Source organism: Nerophis ophidion, linkage group LG07 (assembly GCF_033978795.1).
Source record: "Nerophis ophidion isolate RoL-2023_Sa linkage group LG07, RoL_Noph_v1.0, whole genome shotgun sequence".
NCBI classification, from domain to species: domain Eukaryota; kingdom Metazoa; phylum Chordata; class Actinopteri; order Syngnathiformes; family Syngnathidae; genus Nerophis; species Nerophis ophidion.
The window spans coordinates 11,776,578-11,800,046 of NC_084617.1; the positions used below are offsets into that span (position 1 = coordinate 11,776,578).

At 41.8% G+C, this 23,469-nt stretch overlaps 1 protein-coding gene across 1 annotated transcript in view; it reads right to left on the reverse strand.

Annotated features, from left to right (window-relative positions):
- The window catches only part of mylk5 (myosin, light chain kinase 5), a 256,924-nt gene that overhangs the window by 132,770 nt on the left and 100,685 nt on the right, over nt 1-23,469 (reverse strand). The window lies entirely within an intron of this gene.

Genomic DNA, 23,469 nt, shown 5'->3' on the forward strand with positions numbered 1-23,469 from the left:
CTGTCAGTAACTACAGTTGGTCGCTAAATCTTTAAGTGCAAGTTAAAACTCTACTATGCAAAGCCAAAGCCATTTATCAACAACACCCAGAAACGTTGCCCGAGCTCATCTAAGATGGACTGATGCAAAGTGGAAAAGTGTTCTGTGGTCTGACGAGTGCACATATCAAGTCGTTTTTGGAAACTGTGGACTTTGTGTTTTTCAAAAAAAAAGAGGGAACGAACCACCCGGATTGTTATAAGCGCAAGGTTCAAAAGCCAGCATCTGTGATGGTATGGGGGTGCATTAGTGCCCAAGGCATGGGTAACTTACACATCTGCGCAGGCACCATTAATGCTGAAAGGTACATACAGGTTTTGGAGCAACATATGTTGTCATCCAAGCAACGTTATCATGGACGCCCCTGCTTATTTCAGCAAGACAATGTTACAACAGCGTGGCTTCGTAGTAAAAAAGCGCGGGTACTAGACTGGCCTGCCTGCAGTCCTGACCTGTCTCCCCAAAAAAATGTGTGGCACATTATGAAGCCTAAAATACCACAACGGAGACCCCGGACTGTTGAACAACTTAAGCTGTACATCAAGCAAGAGTGGGAAAGAATTCCACCTGAAAAGCTTCAAAAATTGGTCTCCTCAGTTCCCAAACGTTTGTTAAAAGGAAAGGCCATGTAACATAATGGTGAAAAAAACTTTTTTGCAATGTGTTGCTGCCATTAAATTTAAGTTAGTGAATGATTATTTGTAAAAAAAAAAAACCATTACGTATCTTGTCTTTGCAGTCTATTCGCCAACTTCACTGGTTTTAGGGTTTGTACAATATTTCCTAACCGGTAGTTCCTTTTCCATAATTAAAGCACGTGACATGTTAAAATTGTTTTGTTTTTTGAGGGGCCGGAATGGATTAAATGTACAGATGTCCGATAATATCGGCCTATTGATATTAATCGGCCGATAAATGCTTTAAAAATTATTGGTATTGGTTTAAAAATTATCGGTATCGGTTTAAAAAAAAGTAAAATTTATGACTTTTTAAAACGCCGCTGTGTACATAGACGTACGGAGAAGTACATAGCGCCAATAATCCTTAAAGGCGCTGCCTTTGTGTGCCGGTCCCGTCACATAATATCTATGGCTTTTCACACACACAAGTGAATGTAATGCATACTTGGTCAACAGCCATACAGGTCACACTGAGGGTGGGCCGTATAAACAACTTTAACACTGTTACAAATATGCGCCCTTCTGTGAACCCACACCAAACAAGAATGACAAACACATTTCGGGAGAACATCCGCACTGTAACACAACAGAACAAATACCCAGAACCCCTTGCAGCACTAACTCATCCGGGACGCTACAATATACACCCCCGCCCACGTCAACTTCCTCATGCTCTCTCAGGGAGAGCATGTCCAAATTCCAAGCTGCTGTTTTGAGGCATGTTAAAAAAAAAAAGCAATTTGTGACTTCAATAATAAATATGGCAGTGCCATGTTGGCATTTTTTTCCGTATCTTGAGTTGATTTATTTTGGAAAACTTTGTTACATTATTTAATGCATCCAGCGGGGCATCACAACAAAATTAAGCATAATAATGTGTTAATTCCACAACTGTATATATCGGTATCGGTAATTGAGAGTTAGACAATTTAGGAATATTGGATATTGTCAAAAAAGCCATTATCGGACATCTCGAGTATTCTGTTTCTATTTTTCGAATTACACAACGTACCAACTTCACTGGTTTTGGGGTTTGTACAATATTTCCTAACCAGATGTTCGTTTTTCACATTTAAAGCATATGACTTGTGGTTTTTTTGGAGTAGTCGGAATGGTTTGAATGTACAGATGTCCGATAATATCAGAAATTTTTGGTATCGGTTTCAAAATTATCGGTACCGGTTTAAAAAAAAAAAAAGTAAAATTTATGACTTCAATCACACAATATGTACGGGTTTTTCACACACACAAGTTAATGCAACGCATACTTGGTCAACAGCCATACAGGTCACACTGAGGGTGGGCCATATAAACAACTTTAACACTATTACAAATATGCGCCACACTGTGAACCCACACCAAACAAGAATGACAAACACATTTCGGGAGAACATCCGCACTGTAACACAACAGAACAAATTCTCAGAACCCCTTGGAGCACTAACTCCTCCGGGACGCTGCAATATACACCCCCTGCCCACCTCAACTTCCTCATGCCCTCTCAGGGAGAGCATGTCCAAATTCCAAGCTGCTGTTTTGAGGCATGTTAAAAACAAATAATGCACTTTGTGACTTCAATAATAAATATGGCAGTGCCATTGTGCATTTTTTTCCATAACTTGAGTTGATTTATTTTGGAAAACTTTGTTACATTGTTTAATGCATCCAGCGGGGCATCACAACCAAATTAGGCATAATAATGTGTTAATTCCACCACTGTATATATCGGTGTCGGTTGATATCGGTATTGGTAATTAAGAGTTAGACAATATCGGAATATCGGATATTGGCAAAAAAGCCATTATCGGACATCTCGAGTATTCTGTTTTTATTTTTCGAACTACACAACGTTCCAACTTCACCGGTTTTAGGGTTTGTACAATATTTCCTAACCAGGTGTTCGTTTTTCACATTTAAAGCATGTGACATGTTAAGCTTGTGTTTTTTTTGGGCCGTATAAACAACTTTAACACTCTTACAAATATGCGTCACGCTGTGAACCCACACCAAACAAGAATGAAAAACACATTTCGGGAGAGCATCCGCACTGTAACACAACAGAACAAATACCCAGAACCCCTTGCACCACTAACTCATCCGGGACGCTACAATATACACCCCCCGCCCACCTCAAACTCCTCATGCCCTCTCGGGGAGAGCATGTCCCAAATTCCAAACTGCTGTTTTGAGGCATGTTAAAAAAAAATGCACTTTGTGACTTCAATAATAAATATGGCAGTGATTTTTGATTTGATTTATTTTGGAAAACCTTGTTACATTGTTTAATGCATCCAGCGGGGCATCACAACAAAATTATCCATAATAATGTGTTAATTCCACGACTGTATTTATCGGTATCGGTTGATATCGGTATCGGTAATTAAGATTTGGACGATATCGGAATACCGGACATTTCTAGTAATCTGTTTTTGTTCACTTCACTGGTTTCCTAACCAGGTGTTCCTTTTTAACATAAAATTTTTGTTTTTTTGGATTAATTTCAAATAGTGAAAACTGATCTGATAGACGAGTAATTTCAGTTACGAGCTCCCTTACAGAACTAATTACACTCATAAGCAGAGGTACTTCATTTTTTTGGTCAGTTTCGGGGGAAAAAAAAAACCTGTCGTTTCTCAGAAGTTATTATGTGAACAGTTCTAGTTAGGCAACTAATCCGTCTGATAAAGCAGTGCATCAATTTTCCTCGTGACAAGGCCGCGACAAAGAGCGTCTTGATGAAACCAGACGCCGTCCGCATTTGGAAAACTGGCTGCCGGACTCGTGCTGTACTTTGGGAAAAACCAGTTGGAAGTCATGCCGCAGCCTGACATGTTGGCAGCGGCACATTCTAATCTAGACACATTATGCTCATATTTACATCTGTGTTGTGCTGATACAACCAACATGTCCTCACCACAACCTGCAAAAAAAAAAAAAAAAAAAAGGTGGGGTTTTAGTGTAAAGATCCATATGTCTTCATAACTTATTATTCCCTGGCAGATATAGAAGGTAAGCGAAGAGACACTCAGAGCCTCTGGCTAAAAAAAAAAAAAAAAAAAAAACAGGCATCGTTTGAGTAAAGGTTCAATATGTACACTCCGCTCCAAGTAATGTTTGCACTTCATCATGTCGGGCGACGTCGTAGAATGTGCTCGGGGACATTCTTTTTCTTTGCATTTCTGCCGGTATGTTCTTTTTAGACCACATGCTAACCCTCAGAAGCCACGCAATTTCAATCACGTTAAATTGGGACTTGTACGAACCCCGTTTCCATACGAGTTGAAAAATTGTGTTGGATGGAAATATAAACGGAATACAATGATTTGCAAATCATTTTCAACCCATATTCAGTTAAAGGGGCTACAAAAACAAGATTTTTGATGTTCAAAATAATAATTAACTTGGAATTTCATGGCTGCAACACGTTCCAAAGTAGTTGGGAAAGGGCATGTTCACCACTGTGTTACATCACCTTTTCTTTTAACAACACTAAATAAACGTTAGGGAACTGAGGAAACTAATTGTTGAAGCTTTGAAAGTGGAATTCTTTCCCATTCTTGTTTTATGCAGAGCTTCAGTCGTTCAACAGTCCGGGGTCTCCGCTGTCGTATTTTACGCTTCATAATGCGCCACGCATTTTCGATGGGAGACAGGTCTGGACTGCAGGCGGGCCAGGAAAGTACCCGCACTCTTTTTTTTACAAAGCCACGCTGTTGTAACGCGTGCTGAATGTGGCTTAGAATTGTCTTGCCTGGGGTGGGGGTTGACGACACACGGATAGGAGGGGTCTCAGGGCAAACTGTCCCCCTGTTATTATTTTTGTGTTAATAGAGAAAATATGGTATGGATACTAGTTTGTACTGGACACGCTGTTGTAACACGTGCTGAATGTGGCTTGGCATTGTCTTGCTGAAATAAGCAGGGGCGTCCATGAAAAAGACGGCGCTTGGATGGCAGTATATGTTGTTCCAAAACCTGTAAGTACCTTTCAACATTAATTGTGCCTTCACAGATGTGTAAGTTACGCATGCCGTGGGTAACTTGGGAAAGGGCATGTTCACCACTGTGTTACATCACCTTTTCTTTTAACAACACTCAATAAACGTTTGGGAACTGAGGAAACTAATTGTTGAATCTTTCAAAGTGGAATTCTTTCCCATTCTTGTTTTATGTAGAGCTTCAGTCGTTCAACAGTCCGGGGTCTCCGCTGTCGTATTTTACGCTTCATAATGCGCCACATATTTTCGATGGGAGACAAGTCTGGACTGCAGGCGGGCCAGGAAAGTACCCACACTCTTTTTTTTTTACAAAGCCACGCTATTGTAACACGTGCTGAATGTGGCTTAACATTGTCTTGCCTGGGGTGGGGGTTGACGACACACGGATACGAGGGGTTTCAGGGCAAACTGTCCCCCTGTTATTATTTTGTGTTAATAGAGAAAATATGGTATGGATACTAGTTTGTACTGGACATGCTGTTGTAACACGTGCTGAATATGGCTTGGCATTGTCTTGCTGAAATAAGCAGGGGCGTCCATGAAAAAAATGGCGCTTAGATGGCAGCATAAGTTGTTCCAAAACCTGTATGTACCTTTCAGCATTAATGGTGCCTTCACAGATGTGTAAGTTACGCATGCCTTGGGTAACTTGGGAAAGGGCATGTTCACCACTGTGTTTCTTCACCTTTTCTTTTAACAACACTCAATAAACGGTTGGGAACTGAGGAAACTAATTGTTGAAGCTTTGAAAGTGGAATTCTTTCCCATTCTTGTTTTATGTAGAGCTTCAGTCGTTCAACAGTCCGGGGTCTCCGCTGTCGTATTTTACGCTACATAATGCGCCACATATTTTCGATGGGAGACAAGTCTGGACTGCAGGCGGGCCAGGAAAGTACCCACACTCTTTTTTTTACAAAACCACGCTGTTGTAACACGTGCTGAATGTGGCTTAACATTGTCTTGCTGACATAAGCAGGGGCGTCCATGAAAAAAACGGCGCTTAGATGGCAGCATATGTTGTTCCAAAACCTGTATTAATGGTACCTTCAAAGATGGGTAAGTTACGCATGCCTTGGGTAACTTGGGAAAGGGCATGTTCACCACTGTGTTACATCACCTTTTCTTTTAACAACACTCAATAAACGTTTGGGAACTGAGGAAACTAATTGTTGAAGCTTTGAAAGTGGAATTCTTTCCCATTCTTGTTTTATGTAGAGCTTCAGTCGTTCAACAGTCCGTATTTTACGCTTCATAATGCGCCACACATTTTCGATGGGAGACAGGTTTGGATTGCAGGCGGGGCAGGAAAGCCACGCTGTTGTAACACGTGCTGAATGTGGCTTGGCATTGTTCCTCTGAAATAAGCAGGGGCGTCCATGAAAAAGACGTTGCTTGGATGACAACATATGTTGCTCCAAAACCTGTATGTGCCATTCAGCATTAATGGTGCCTTCACAGATGTGTAAGTTACCCATGCCTTGGGCACTAATGCACCCCCATACCATCACAGATGCTGGCTTTTGAACTTTGTGCCTACAACAGTCCGGATGGTTCTTTTCCTCTTTGGACACAACGTCCACAGTTTCCCAAAATTATTTTGGAAAGGGGACTCGTCAGACCACAGAACACTTTTTTCACTTTGCATCATTGGATGAGCTCAAGCCCAGCGAAGTTGTTTCCGGGTGTTGTTGATAAATGGCTTTCGTTCAGTATTGAAGAGTTTAAACTTGCACTTACAGATGTAGCGATGAACTGTAGTTGCTGACAGTGGTTTTCTGAAGTATTCCTGAGCCCATGTTGGATTAGATAGTACTTTCTTTATTCCGTCAGGAAAGTTTCTTCAGGAAAATTAAAATTTTCAGCACAATCCCATTCAAGATCAGACAAACATTACAGGGAGACAGAACAGGGTCGCTGACGGGTCTGCCTGCTTCCAGCGGCCCTTACAAAAAAGATGAGCTACAGGTAAACGACGGGAGGGTGTGTGTGTGTGGGGGGGGGGGGGGGGGGGGGAAGAAATAGAAGGGGGGGAAGAAATAGAAGATTAAAATAAAATAAAAAAATCGGTCTTAGCCTGGGCCCTGGAAAGGGATTGCAGACTGAGGCCAGGGGAAAAAAACAACTCATAGCCATAGAACAAAGAGGGAAACATCAAACATCAAAGACCACAGAGGACATTAAAGACATTAAAGCAGCAGATACAAGCAGACACTTCTACATACAGCTATGAATAAAGAGTAAAAGAAACATATCCACTGTGGTGGCCTCTGCGGTGTTCCACGCCATCGTCCGCTGGGGTGGAGGGAGCATGGCCAGAGACAGGAGCAGACCCATCAAAGCAACCAGGACAGCCGACTCCACTCTCGGCCAGTGTCCAGTCCGCATGGATGAGCGATGATACGTCCAAGGAGACTGAGGTGTCCGACACCTGCTCACCCAGCCAAGACACCGCGAAGCCTCTCCGTCCCAGCGCTCAGTGCTACCTCCGCAGCCCTGTCCCCTCATCCGCATCTCCTCCAGTCCCTCCAAACCGACTCTGGTGTGGCAGAGACCCAGGCTCACGGGACGTAGATCCAGAAGTCCACAAAAAAGCACCACAGAGGTCACGAAAGTGCCAGCCCTTGTCACACAGTCCCAAAGGGGTCCCGGACCAAAAGGCAAAAAAAATATAATAACACATGAAAACAAGAGGGAAACACAAAAGGATGACACAAGAGCACAGAGCTCCTGCCAACAGCAGCCACTACAGCAGCGCCATCTTGGAAAAAAATTAAAAACAATTTTTTTTTTTAAAAATGTGGTGATATCCTTTACACACCTGTGTCGGTTTTTGATGCACTACCGCCTGAGGGATCGAAGGTCCGTAATATCATCGCTTACGTGCAGTGATTTCTCCAGATTCACTGAACCTTTTGATGATATTACGGACCGTAGATGTTGAAATCCCTAAATTCCTTGCAATAGCTCGCTGAGAAACGTTGTTCTTAAACTGTTCCACAATTTCCTCACGCATTTGTTCACAAAGTGGTGACCCCTCGCCCCATCCTATGTATATATATATGTATATATATATATATATTTAAGTATTGCATTGAGGTGTACATAAACAGCCAGTGTGTTGCTACAGAGCCATCCTGCTGCAGGTCGGCCACACCTGCTGTAAGAACAATAGAACAAAGTCACACGAGACCACCAGTCCAGCTGCCGGGCTTTGCGGCTTGAGTGACCCCGGGAACAGCAGGTAGATGGTGTGATGTCCATATGTCACCAGAAGTACGACACGGTGCAAAGGTCAGCTTTGGAGGTGGAGAATCCACTGAGAGCTGCCTCTATTACAAACCCCGTTTCCATATGAGTTGGGAAATTGTGTTAGGTGTAAATATAAACGGAATACAATGATTTGTAAATCATTTTCAACCCATATTCAGTTAAATATGCTACAAAGACAACATATTTGATGTTCAAACTGATAAACTTTTTTTTTGTGTGCAAATAATCATTATCTGACAAAGAAGTTGGGAAAGGTGGCAATAAATACTGATAAAGTTGAGGAATGCTCATCAAACACTTATTTGGAACATCCCACAGGTGTGCAGGCTAATTGGGAACAGGTGGGTGCCATGATTGGGTATAAAAACAGCTTCCCAAAAAATGCTCAGTCTTTCACAAGAAAGGATGGGGCGAGGTACACCCCTTTGTCCACAACTGCGTGAGCAAATAGTCCAACAGTTTAAGAACAACGTTTCTCAAAGTGCAATTGGAAGAAATTTAGGGATTTCAACATCTACGGTCCATAATATCATCAAAAGGTTCAGAGAATCTGGAGAAATCACTCCACGTAAGCGGCATGGCCGGAAACCAACATTGAATGACCGTGACCTTCGATCCCTCAGACGGCACTGTATCAAAAACCGACATCAATCTCTAAAGGATATCACCACATGGGCTCAGAAACACTTCAGAAAACCACTGTCGCTAAATACAGTTGGTCGCTACATCTGTAAGTGCAAGTTAAAGCTCTACTATGCAAAGCGAAAGCCATTTATCAACAACATCCAGAAACGCCGCCGGCTTCTCTGGGCCCGAGATCATCCAAGATGGACTGATGCAAAGCGGAAATATCTTCTGTGTTCTGACGAGTCCACATTTCAAATTGTTTTTGGAAATATTCGACATGGGGAAGCGAACCATCCAGACTGTTATCGACGGCAAGTTCAAAAGACAGCATTAGTGATGGTATGGGGGGGCATTAGTGCCCAAGGCATGGGTAACTTACACATCTGTGAAGGCACCATTAATGCTGAAAGGTACATACAGGTTTTGGAACAACATATGCGCCGTCTTTTTCATGGACGCCCCTGCTTATTTCAGCAAGACAATGCCAAGCCACATTCTGCACGTGATACAATAGCGTGTCCACTACAAACTAGTATCCATACCATATTTTCTCTATTAAAACAAAAATAATAACAGGAGGACAGTTTGCCCTGAGACCCCTCGTATCCGTGTGTCGTCAACCCCCCCCCCTCCCCAGCATTTAGGTTCAGGCAAGGAGGGAGGTCAAAAGTCAGGCAGTGATGCGAATCCTCCTTTATTTGGTCAACAGCACGCTTGTTTTTGGCCTCCGAACAGACAAAACACAAGCCGATCAGCAGAAACCACTCCGCCCTGGACACAATAAGCCCATTGACAGCGGCAACTTCGGGTCACATGACGGAAGTGCACCGTTTTAAAATGTTCAAAAGTTTTACTTTCTAAAGGTTGTATACCGATCATAATGGAAAAGGTAGTATTTTTCAAGCATTTTAATTCGTGTCACATGAGTGCATTAGAAAGTGTGTTGGAAAGGCGTTAAGAATGACTTCAATTAAACACAGAAAACAGCTGGTTTTACTACTTTCAGCCCTGATGTACCACAATCACCATCATGGGACTCACATCATCCTCAAATGTGACCACAATATGCATAAATACACTAACTCGGGGGTCAAAAATTGCAAAATTGATAGTATTGCAAAAATAAAAAATAAAAATAAAAAGTGAAGTGAGGTGAAATCTAATGAGAAAAAGTGGCAATGTTGACACAAAGCTGCCATGAAGGCAGTGTTTTTTTCTCCTTTTTTCTTTATTTTCTTTTTTTTTCCCCATGGCTAAAAAAAAAAAAAAAAAAAAAGTACAAAAAAATTGTATGTTATAATGAATTATTACTTAAAAAATATCACTTTAAAATGTTTAATGTGGGAAAAATATTGCATATGTTGTGTGGTTGCCATGTAAAAACATCAAAGTATTGACAAAAGAGCATAAAACAAACAAAATAATAGTTCAGACTTAAAATCGACAGATATATCGGAAGTTCATCTTGACATTTAAGTGTTAAAAGTAAAAAAAAACTAATAAAAATGCATCACTTTATGAGTGGGGAACCTTTCGGATCTCAAATATATTTAGTAGGATTTTATCAAATTTTTCACTGTGATTACTCAAACATATTAAATAATTAAAATCAATGGTGACCTGCATTATTGATCTTAGAGGGCTTTAATTGCTAAATAAAGGAACTCTCCTGAAGGAATCAATAAAGTACTATCTAGCTGTCTAAATACTGCATATTTCAGTTTTACTATAAAAAACAAAGTTCTGTTTGACAGAAAATGCATAAAACTTTTTTTTTTTAACTTTATATCAACCTCAAGTTGATATAGAGATTTACTGTAAGCAATACAGAGAAGGTAGGTACTGTGCGGGTAAAGATATGTTGACTGGGTGAAAGAAGGAGGCACCAGTTTGACTCCAGGATACAGAGAAGGTAGGTAATGTGCAGGTAAAGATATGTTGAATGGGTGAAAGAAGGAGGCACCAGTTTGACTCCAGGATACAGAGAAGGTAGGTACTGTGCGGGGAAAGATATGTTGACTGGGTGAAAGAAGGAGGCACCAGTTTGACTCCAGGATACAGAGAAGGTAGGTAATGTGCAGGTAAAGATATGTTGAATGGGTAAAGGCAGGAAACACCAGCAAAAGTCGATCCCGTCCATCGCTGCTTGCAGCTTTAATTTGAAGGTATTTTCGGGTTCATTGAAGTTAACTAACTTTACTCGTTTTGAAAAGTCTCAACACGTCAAATTTTCTTGTTCTATTTGCAGATAATTTTGCTTGGTTCAAATAAAATACCCATCATTTTTTATTTTATTTTTTATTTTTTTTGAACACTGACTTTTTGCAGTGTAACTTGTTCACCGGTCCCTTATATGGACGACACTTTTTCCTTGTTGATGTCTCAAGAAGGGTGGAGATACAAAAACACACACACAAACGTTGTGCTCGTATCATAAACATAAGATAACGGAGTCCAAATGCTTTGAATCAGGCCCAAAAAGAAGCAACTTTGCCACCAACAGTAATTGAATAACCTCCTGGTTTCTCATAGTCATTCACATTGACATGGGTTGTGAGTTTTTCCTTGCCCTGATGTGGGATCTAAACCGAGAATGCCGTTGTGGCTTGTGCAGCCCTTTGAGACAATTGTGATTAAGGACTATGTAAATAAACATCGATTGATTGATTGATTGAGGTCTTTTAAAAAGGTCTTTGCTTTGATCTCGCGTTCAGACTCAGTCTAGGTCCAGAAAGCAAATGCAGGAATTCGTCATCTTGTCTTGTTGATGATCCTCCAAAAAACAACCTCCCTAAAGACCCCCCCCATGGAAACCGCCTGGTTTAGCATACAGCTTTGATTTATAAGCAGGTCTGTGTATGGTGGCCCTGCAGCCCGACTAGTCAACTGACCCAACCTTTCCCAGTGTAGTCATTCAATCCTTGTTTCCCTGAGATAAGTGCCTGAAACCTTAAAAGGGCAGCGTAGAGCTGGTTTCTGGGACTGAATGGAACATAAACCACTCTGGCAGGGATTGAAACGACCGGGTGTTGGATGCGTTCACAGCTGTCGTATTTTATCAATGAGAGCCTCTTTAGCGGACTGGAGAATCCTTCCTTTGTGCGCCGAGGAGAGGCGACTGTTCAAAACGTGGGATCATAACTCAGTTCATTGAGCCTCGTTCGAGACAGCTGTTGGACTGTCGGCTCTCGTGAGCGTCGCCATGGCGATTGCAGGGACGCCAAGAATGCGGCACCCGTGCGACGGCGATCTAGGAATTCCCCCGACTGACGCAAAGGCCCCTGCCACTTTCCTGCTAAACTTGAGGCGAAGCTGAGAGAAAGCATAGGGGTCCTTTCGGAAAGCGATGGATACAAAACAAGCCTTTGTGGGGACTCAAACAGGGGTCTTTAGCGTTTTCCAGGCCCCAAACTGATGTACGGATGGAACAGGGACTTACCACTTATACAGTCGTGGTCAAAACTTTACATACACTCATGGCGGTCTTGAGTTTCCAATCATTTCTACAGCTTTTTGTGATTGGAGCACATACTTGTTGGTCACAAAAAAACATTTGTGAAGTTTTGATTCTTTTATGAATTTTTTATGGGTCTACTGAAAATGTCAGCAAATCTGCTGGGTCAAAAGCGTTACGGCTCAGACAGCTGTGCACTCCCCAGCTCATCCGTCTGTGCACTCCACCGGCGTTTCCTCTCCGCTGGAGGCACACCTCCGCACAGCTGCAGGAGATTTGCAATCAGCGCACCTGTCTGGGATGAACGAGCTGCCTTCATAAGCTGGCACAACTTGCCGTGCGGCGCCGGGGTTTACTTTTCAGCCGGCGTACAGTAAGCGATCATCCTGCTTGATGCTATCCTGCTCTTTCTGTGTTTTGCCCTTCCGTATTCCCCAAATTTCCCTCTGGACTCTGACTGCCTCCCTCGATCCTTGACTTCCCTGGCTTTGGACTCTGACCTTTAGACTTCTCTCACCCCCGACTTCCTCGTATCTCGTTCCACACACTTCAGCTAACCACACACATAGTCTTACATTATACACACTCTTGGATTTTGTCCGGGTTCTCGCCCGGAAAAGGGTGGAGTGCCATCTCCAGGTTGGGGAGGAGATCTTGCCCCAAGTGGAGGAGTTCAAGTACCTAGGAGTCTTGTTCACGAGTGAGGGAAAAGTGGATCGTGAGGTCGACAGGCGGATCGGTGCGGCGTCTTCAGTAATGCGGACGCTGTATCGATCCGTTTTGGTGAAGAAGGAGCTGAGCCGGAGGCAAAGCTCTCAATTACCGGTCGATCTACGTTCCCATCCTCACCTATGGTCATGAGCTTTGGATTACGACCGAAAGGACAAGATCACGGGTACAAGCGACCGAAATGAGTTTCCTCCGCCTGTCCAAAATTAAGTGTCATGACCTCACAGGTTATTATCAATCAATCAATCAATCAATCAATGTTTACTTATATAGCCCTAAATCAATAGTGTCTCAAAGGGCTGCACAAACCACAACACAAACCACTACGACATCCTCGGTAGGGCCCACATAAGGGGAAGGAAACTCACACCCAGTGGGACGTCGGTGACAATGATGACTATGAGAACCTTGGAGAGGACGAAAGCAATGGATGTCGAGCGGGTCTAACATGATACTGTGAAAGTTCAATCCATATTGGATCCAACACAGTCGCGAGAGTCCAGTCCAAAGCGGATCCAACACAGCAGCGAGAGTCCCGCTCACAGCGGAGCCAGCAGGAAACCATCCCAAGCGGAGGCGGATCAGCAGCGCAGAGATGTCCCCAGCCGATACACAGGCAAGCAGTACATGGCCACCGGATTGGACCGGACCCCCTCCACAAGGGAGAGTGGGACATAGGAGAAAAAGAAAAGAAACGGCAGATCAACTGGTCTAAAAAGGGAGTCTATTTAAAGGCTATATTTCGTTCCAATTCTGGAAACCAGTGCACACCTGTTCACGATTGCCAATTAGGATACCTTTTTATATCAGGCCTGTCCTTTGGATCATTGCATTTTGTTTTGGTGTTTATTGCCTTTCCGTGCACTTCCTTGCTGCACCATGCTAGGTCTTTGTTACGAAATAATTTATTACCTGCATGTCGTCTCCCGTCTCTGCATTCTGGGCTCAACCCCAACACACGGCCTAACTCTCGATTATCTAACAGGCTGATGGCATCCTGGTATTCTTCAGGAAAGTCAGTCAACAGTTATTATCTCGCGAGCAGTAATCATCGAGCCTATGAACATTAAATCATAGCCGGAGCGGTTATGTAACGCTCGTGTTACATCGACACTTGGCCCACATAACGTTTCGCCGAGATCACCTTTGCCGCCCTCTCCCATGAGGACGTCTGAGAAAATGTCACGGGGACCTCCTCGGAAAAGTCCGATAAGTCTAAAAAGAGGGAGAAGCGGACATCTGGAGGGCAGTGAGACGATACAGTAGTAACAGAGCGCAGGGAGTGATGCGTGATAAGACCTCACTGAGGGGCCGCGGCAAAGTCTGCGGCTCCCGGGTTTCTTGGCACTTTTATGAGGAGACGATGTGAGGGGGTGATAAGAGCCAGATGGTCCTCGGGAATGTTTTTCAATTCATCCTACACTGTGGGAGAGGAGCTAAACGAAACAACTTACATAAGCTGAGGACTACTGGGCGATACGGCTGCAGAAGCCTGCAACTACTTGTTGGTATCAGAAAACTTGTTGGTATCAGAAAACTTGTTGGTATCAGAAAATGACCATTCATTTTGTATGTGATTAATTCAAACGAAAAGAAGACAATGATTTTTCTATACCGCTTGTCCTTATTGGAGGGAGGGTAAGCTGGAGTCTATCCCAGCTGACCACGGGCAAGAGGCAAAGGGACACACTGGACCCGGTCGGGGGGCTGCATACATATATATATATATATATATATATATATATATATATATATATATATATATATATATATATATATATATATATATATATATATATATATATATTTATATATATATATATATATATATATATATATATATATACATATATATATATATATACATACATATATATATATATACATACATATATATACATATGTATATATGTATGTATATATATATATATATATATATATATATACGTACATATATATACATATATATATATGTGTGTGTGTTTATGTGTATATGTATATATTTGTTTATATATGTATATATGTATATACATATATATGTATGTATATATTTCTGTATATATACAGTATATATGTATATTTATATATTTATACATATGCATTTATTTATTTTATATATATATATATACATATATATATATATATATTTATAAATATATATATGTATATATATATACATATATAGTTATTTATTTTATATATATATATATTCATATAAATATTTATGCATATATATATACATATACATATATATGTATATATATTTACATATACATGTATATGAATATATATATATATATATATATATACATACATGTATATATATATATATATATATATATATATATACATATATATATATATATACATATTTATATATATATATATATACATAAATATATACATACATATATATGTATATACATATATAAACGAATATATCCATAAACACACAAATATATTTGTATATATGTATGTGTAAATATATATACATACATATGTATATATATATACATACAGATATATACATATATACACGCGGGCCGTCGTTTGGGGACCACTAATTAAGAGCATAAGTGTCAAACCAAGGGCCTGGCCTGTACTCGGCAGGCACAAATCATCGAAGTGGAGTTACAGTATGTACTTAACAACAAAAGGTGAAATAACTGGAAGCGTGTTTTACATTTTGTTTCTTCAAAATAGCCACCCTTTGCTCAGATTACTTTTTCACACATACTTGGCATACTCTGGATGAGTTTCAAGCACACCTGTGAAGTGAAAACCATTTCAGGTGACTACCTCTTGTGACTACCTCTTGAAGCTCATCGAAAGAATGCCAAGTATGTGCGGAAAAGTAATCAGAGCAAAGGGTGGCTATTTTGAAGGAACTAGAATAAAGCACATGCTTTCGGTTATTTCACCTTTTTGTGTTAACTACATAACTCCACATGTGTTCAGTCATAGTTGTGACGCCTTCAGTGACAATCTACAATGTAAATAGTCATGAAAATAAAGAAAACACATTGAATGAGGAGAAGGTGTGTCCAAACTTTTGCCCTGCACTGTACACATAATCTACATTTTATCAATGTCCTGTGCCTTCTGGGTCACCTCATTTTATGACCCACTGTACGAAAGCCTGGAAAGATTGTGTATCAATAAAGATACTTTATTTTAATTTCTAAATGTATTTTCTCTTCCGATTTAGAGAGAAAAAAAATGCATGTACTGCATGCAATTGGATATCTTTTAAACTTTAAAATCCGAGATCGGAATCATACAACAACTCACGATTCGATTTCGGTTCTTAGGGTGACGATTCCATTCAACATGTAAATCGATTCAAACCGGCTCTCGTAAACGATAATAAAACCCTTTCAACACATGTTATAGGTTACAAAAGCTCGGAGATGGCCTAAAAAAAAATGTTTAAAAAATGTATTCTTAAAAATATAAATAAACACTGTTTTTTTTTTTGTATTTCAATATAGCTTTATTTTTATATTAAAAAAAATGGTTAGGAATCAATATTTTTATTTAAAAATATTTGTATTTTAATAAAAAAAAAAAAAGTTTTAAAATTTGTCTTTGATTTTAATTTAATGACAACCAAAAATACTCTCCAAAAGGGGCGGTTTAGCTTAATTGGTAGAGTGGCCGTGCCAGCAACTTGAAGGGTTGCAGGTTCGATTCCCGCTTCCGCCATCCTAGTCACTGCCGTTTTGTCCTTGGGCAGGACACTTTACCCACCTGCTCCCAGTGCCACCCACACGGGTTTGAATGTAACTTAGATATTGGGTTTCACTATGTAAAGCGCTTTGAGTCACTAGAGAAAAAGCACTATATAAATATAATTCACTTCACTAATTTGGCGGGTTGTGTAATTAGTAAATAAATAAAAAAATACAAAGATTGCCAAACCCCATTTCAACCTACCGTATTTCCTTGAATAGCCGCCGGGGCGCTGATCAATTTAAAACCTCTTCTCACACCTGCGCTTATTCAAGGCATGCGGTAAAAGTAAGCAGGCGCTAATAATTTTAAAACCTCTTCTCACCCCTGCGCTTATCAACGGCATGCGGTAAAAAATTGAGTGCGATAATAAAAAAAAGTAATAATAAAAAAAAAATTCTGCGGCCGCGGCCCGGTGGTTGGGGACCACTGCTCTACAACATGTCATCACGCCCACCTTTACACCCTACTATCTGCGTGCCGGCCGGACGCATGCAATTTCACTGCTTCTCACACGAGATTGCAATGCATACTTGGTCAGCAGCCATACCTTTTACACTGATGGTTGTGATATAAACAACTTTAACACTCTTACTAATATGCGCCACACTCTGTGAACCCACACCAAACACATTTCTGAAGAACATCGGCTCTGTAACACATTATAAACGCAACATAATCACCCAGAATGCCATGCATCCGTGACTCTTGCCTATATTATACACGCGCCCCTAACCCCGCCCACCTCAACCGATGCACCGAGGGGGTTGTGCTAGCGGGGTGTATAATATAGCCAAGAGTCATAGATGCATGGCACTCTGGGTAAGTGCTATGTTGCATTTATAATGTGTCACAGAGCCGATGTTCTCCCGAAATGTGTTTCGTGTGGGTTCACAGAGTGTGGCGCATATTAGTAAGAGTGTTAAAGTTGTTTTATATCACAACCATCAATCAGTGTGAGCTGTATGGCTGTGGAACGAGACCCCTGGTTTACACATAGTCAAAGCAAAATAAAACTCCTCCGCCATTAAAAAAAAGACGATAGGGGACGCGCCACTCGTGATGTCAGGAATTTGAGCCGGCGGTAAAAGTAAGCATGCGATATTTGATTTGGGGAGCTAGTAAGTCAAGGCAGGCGCATATTACATGTCCGGTGGTAATTCAAGGAAATACGGTATATTCTATTGAATGGACTGCAAAGACAAGATATTTAATATTCCAACTGAGAAACTTAATTTTTTGTTGTTGCAAATAACCATTAAACTTAGAATTTAATGGCAGCAAAACATTGCAAAAAAGTTGGCACAGGGGCTTTTTTTTACCACTGTGTTACATCACCTTTCCTTTTAACAACACTCAGTTGACTTTTGAGAACTGAGGAGACCAATTTTTGAAGCTTTTCAGTTGTAATTCTTTCCCATTCTTGCTTGATGTACAGCTTAAGTTGTTCAACAGTCTGGGGTCTCCGTTATGTTATTTTACACAGAATGTGGCTTGGCATTGTCTAGCTGAAATAAGCAGGGGCGTCCATGAATAAAGACATTGTTTGGATCCCCGCTTCCGCCATCCTAGTCACTGCCGTTGTGTCCTTGGGCAAGACACTTTACCCACCTGCTCCCAGTGCCACCCACATTGGTTTGAATGTAACTTAGATATTGGGATTCACTCTGTAAAGCGCTTTGAGTCACTAGAGAAAAAGCGCTATATTAATATAATTCACTTTACTTAGATTAAACATCAAATATGTTGTCTTTGTAGCATATTCAACTGAATATGGCTCAAAAAGGATTTGCAAATCGTTTATATTTACATCTAACACAATTTCCCAACTCATATGGAAACGGGGTTAGTACTTTCGCACGGCAACATATGTTGCATTTGACCAATTCCCAGCCCGTCTTGAGGATGGCGATGCAGTTCTTTAGATTACCCTGCTCACTGGTTGACAACAAGTCGTGACTTGTTGACTTATGAATGTCAGGAGGTGGCAGCCGGGCTATTTTGGTGGACCGCGAGCTTTGTTAAGCGAGAGATGACGACAAGGTCGCTACCGCGGAATAAATACTAAACAATGACGAGCAGCGCCGCCATGCCAGCAATGAGGACGGGTGACATTTCTGCAAGGGAGTGCTGAGCTCATAACCAGGAGGACCGTGAGAGCGCTCGCTCCGCGCAGAAAAATATGATCTGAATGCGAGAGTGTCGCTCAAGGTCGCGACGTTCTTGGATCGTGTGAACCGAAAGCCTTCACGGCGTTGTCGGGAGTAAAAAAGTCATTATTTACGAGGACGTTTATGAATCTGATTATGTAAGGATGACAAAAACATTCCTGATGATAGCAATCCTGCATAGTATGACCCCTAGTGGCTGGATTTCATCTTTCTCAACCGTTTTTAACTGTGCTGAAGATGAGGTTGTCTTGCCAACAATCCAGCATGCTCCGCTCATGTCTACAGTAAGAGCCGACTTATTACCACAATTTTTTCACCGAAACCTGCCGGTTGACATGTGGTAAAATAAAATAAAAAATAAAGAGAACAATGTTTGCTTGACCGCTCTGTTCCATATTAAAGGCCTACTGAAATGAGATGTTCTTATTTAAACGGGGATAGCAGGTCCATTCTATGTGTCATACTTGATCATTTCGCGATGTTGCCATATTTTTGCTGAAAGGATTTAGTAGAGAACATCCACGATAAAGTTCGCAACTTTTGGTCTTGCCTATACCGGAAGTAGCAGACGATGTGCGTGTGATGTCACGGGTTGTGGAGCTCCTCACATCTGAACATTGTTTAGAATCATGGCCACCAGCAGCGAGAGCGATTCGGACGGAGAAAGCGACGATTTCCCCATTAATTTGAGCGTGGATGAAAGATTCGTGGATGAGGAAAGTGAGAGTGAAGGACAAGAAAAGGAAAAAAAAGATGAGGGCAGGGGGAGCGATTCAGATGTTATTAGACACATTTACTACTACTAACTGTGCTGAAGATGAGTTTGTCTTGCCAACAATCCAGCATGCTGGTGATAGCCTGAGGCTACACGAGTGCTGCTGTTACAAGGTGAGCTGCGGTTCATTAAAGGCCTACTGAAATGAGATTTTCTTATTTAAACGGGGTTAACAGGTCCCTTCTATGTGTCATACTTGATCATTTCGCGATATTGCCATATTTTTGCTGAAAGGATTTAGTAGAGAACATCCACGATAAAGTTTGCAACTTTTGGTCGCTAATAAAAAAAGCCTTTGTCACGGGTATTTGTTGTCGAACCCCATGATGCGGAGATGGAGGCAGGCATTGGATAAGAAGACATGATTTAATTAAAACTAAACAAGAACAAACAAAAAGCACGCACGTGGGCGGAATAACCAACTAAGGGAGCTAGCACTGGGAGCTAGAAAAACAAACAGGAACTTTAGCATGGAAGCCAGTGGATAGCAAACAGAAAAACTGGAAATAACTAATGCTAACAGAAACAGCTTACCGCTACGACGACCAGGACAAAGTGTAGCATGACAGGTAGGGGCTGTAACAAAACGACACGACAGGTAGCACGACTAGAGTGACATGTGGCAACGACAATGCAAAACAATACAATGATCCAGCAACTGGCACAAGACAAAAGGAGGTACAAATAGGAGCGGGCTGATTGGCAACAGGTGTGGCCAGATGCCAAAGGGGGACACAGAACTCAGGGAACAAGACAGGAAGCTGACAAAATAAGAGCACTAGACAGGAACCATGGACAGGAAATACTAATCAAACTGAGGAGGAACACAGCACTCAGGGAACAAGACAGGAAGCTGACAAAATAAGAGCACTAGACAGGAACTAAGGACAGGAAATACTAAACACACTGAGGAGGAACACAGCACTCAGGGAACATGACAGGAAGCTGAGAAATTAAGAGCATTTGACGGGAAATACTAAACACAGGAAACAGACAAATGCAGACGAAAAAACTAAAACATAGACAAACTGTCAGGGGCAAGCCTGACAGCCTTGCCTGTACCGGAAGTAGCAGACGATGTGCGCGTGATGTCACGGGTTGTGGAGCTCCTTACACCCTCACATTGTTTACAATCATGGCCACCAGCAGCGAGAGCGATTCGGACGGAGAAAGCGACGATTTCCCCATTAATTAGAGCGTGGATGAAAGATTTGTGGATGAGGAAAGTGAGAGTGAAGGTTAAGACAAAGAAAAAAAAGACGAGGGCAGGGGGAGCGATTCAGATGTTATTAGACACATTTACTACATGGGGTATTTAAGCTCACTAAATACCCCATGTTGCATACATCAAGTGGAAATAAAAGCACCTTTGTTCTTAACTCTTTGTTCTTTGTTCTTTTCAAGCATAAGGGACGGCGTGGTACAGTGGGAGAGTGGCCGTGCGCAACCTGAGGGTCCCTGGTTCAATCCCCACCTAGTACCAACTTCGTCACGTCCGTTGTGTCCTTGAGCAAGACACTTCACCCTTGCTCCTGATGGGTGCTGGATAGCGCCTTGCATGGCAGCTCCCTCCATCAGTGTGTGAATGTGTGTGTGAATGGGTGAATATGGAAGTAGTGTCAAAGTGCTTTGAGTACCTTGAAGGTAGAAAAGCGCTATACAAGTACAACCCATTTATCATTTATCATTTACTAGGATAATTCTGGAAAATCCCTTATCTGCTTATTGTGTTACTAGTGTTTTAGTGAGATTATATGGTCATACCTGAAAGTCGGAGGGGTGTGGCCGAGGGAAGCCACGTTTCTCGACGAAGATTTATTTATTTTTTCCCTCCTCCACGGTGTAAGCATCCGACGGTCGGGGTCGGCCGGTGGGAGGAGGCAAGAGAGTCCGCAACTTCCGGAGGAACGACGCAATCTATCCGCTTGTGTCTACTGTAAGAGCCGACTTATTACCACCATTTTCTCACATGTGGTAGGGAACCATGTTCGCTTGACCGCTCTGTTCCATAGTAAAGCTTCACCGTCAGCTTTCGGGAATGTAAACAAGGAAACACCGGCTGTGTTTGTGTGGCTAAAGGCGGCCGCAATACACCGCTTCCCACCTACATCTTTCTTCTTTGACGTCTCCATTATTCATTGAACAAATTGCAAAAGATTCAGCAACACAGATGTCCAGAATACTGTGGAATTATGCGATTAAAGCAGACGACTTATAGCTGGGATAGGTGCTGGAACAAAATGGCCGCTACAATCCGTGACATCACGCGCAAACGTCATCATACCACGACGTTTTAAGCAGGATAATTCGCGCAAAATAGAAAATTGCAATTTAATAAACTAAAAAAAGGCCGTATTGGCATGTGTTGCAATGTTAATATTTCATCATTGATATATAAACTATCAGACTGCGTGGTCGGTAGTAGTGGGTTTCAGTAGGCCTTTAAGTAGTAACGGGAACGCCAACAAAAGCGAGTTGCAAAATAACCGTGTCTTGCCAACAGTCAAGTATGGTGGTGGTAGCGTCGGGGTCTGGGGCTGCACGAGTGCTGCCGTTACTAGGTGAGCGGCAGTTAATTAAGTAGTAACAGGAACGCCAAACAAAAGTGAGTTGCAAAATATTTAATGTTCATGTTTCTATTAAAAGAACCACAGCGCACTCCATGCTAGCAGCACTCGTGCAGCCACAGAAGTTGGCGCTACCACCACTACCATGCTTGACTTAAGGCAAGACACAATTATCTTGCTACTCGAATGTGTTGGAATTAATATTTCTATTGAAAGAACCATAGCGCACTTCATGCTAGCAGCACTCGTGCAGCCAGAGAAGTTGACGCTACCACCACTACCACACTTGACTGTAGGCAAGACACAATTATCTTGCTACTCGAATGTGTTGGAATTAATATTTCTATTAAAAGAACCATAGCGCACTCCATGCTAGCAGCACTCGTGCAGCCACAGAAGTTGACACTACCGTCAGTACCACACTTGACTGTAGGCAAGACACAATTATCTTGCTACTCGAATGTGTTGGAATTAATATTTCTATTAAAAGAACCATAGCGCACTTCATGCTGGCAGCACTCGTGCAGCCACAGAAGTTGACGCTATCACCATTACCACGCTTGTCTGTAGGCAAGACACAATTATCTTGCTACTTGCTTGTGTTGGAATTCATGTTTCTATTAAAGGAACCACAGCGCACTCCATGCTAGCAGCACTCGTGCAGCCACAGAAGTTGACGCTACCACCACCACACTTGACTGTAGGCAAGACACAATTATCTTGCTACTTGAATGTGTTGGAATTAATATTTCTATTAAAAGAACCATAGCGCACTTCATGCTGGCAGCACTCATGCAGCCACAGAAGTTGACGCTATCACCATTACCACGCTTGACTGTAGGCAAGACACAATTATCTTGCTACTTGCTTGTGTTGGAATTCATGTTTCTATTAAAGGAACCACAGCGCACTCCATGCTAGCAGCACTCGTGCAGCCACAGAAGTTGACGCTACCACCATTACCACACTTGACTGTAGGCAAGACACAATTATCTTGCTACTTGAATGTGTTGGAATTAATATTTCTATTAAAAGAACCATAGCGCACTTCATGCTGGCAGCACTCATGCAGCCACAGAAGTTGACGCTACCACCACTACCACGCTTGACTGTAGGCAAGACACAATTATCTTGCTACTCGAATGTTTTGGAATTTATGTTTCTATTGAAAGAACCACAGCGCACTCCATGCTAGCAGCACTCGTGCAGCCACAGAAGTTGACGCTACCACCACTACCACGCTTGACTGTAGGCAAGACACAATTATCTTGCTACTTGCTTGTGTTGGAATTCATGTTTCTATTAAAGGAACCACAGCGCACTCCATGCTAACAGCACTCGTGCAGCCACAGAAGTTGACGCTACCACCATTACCACACTTGACTGTAGGCAAGACACAATTATCTTGCTACTCGAATGTGTTGTAA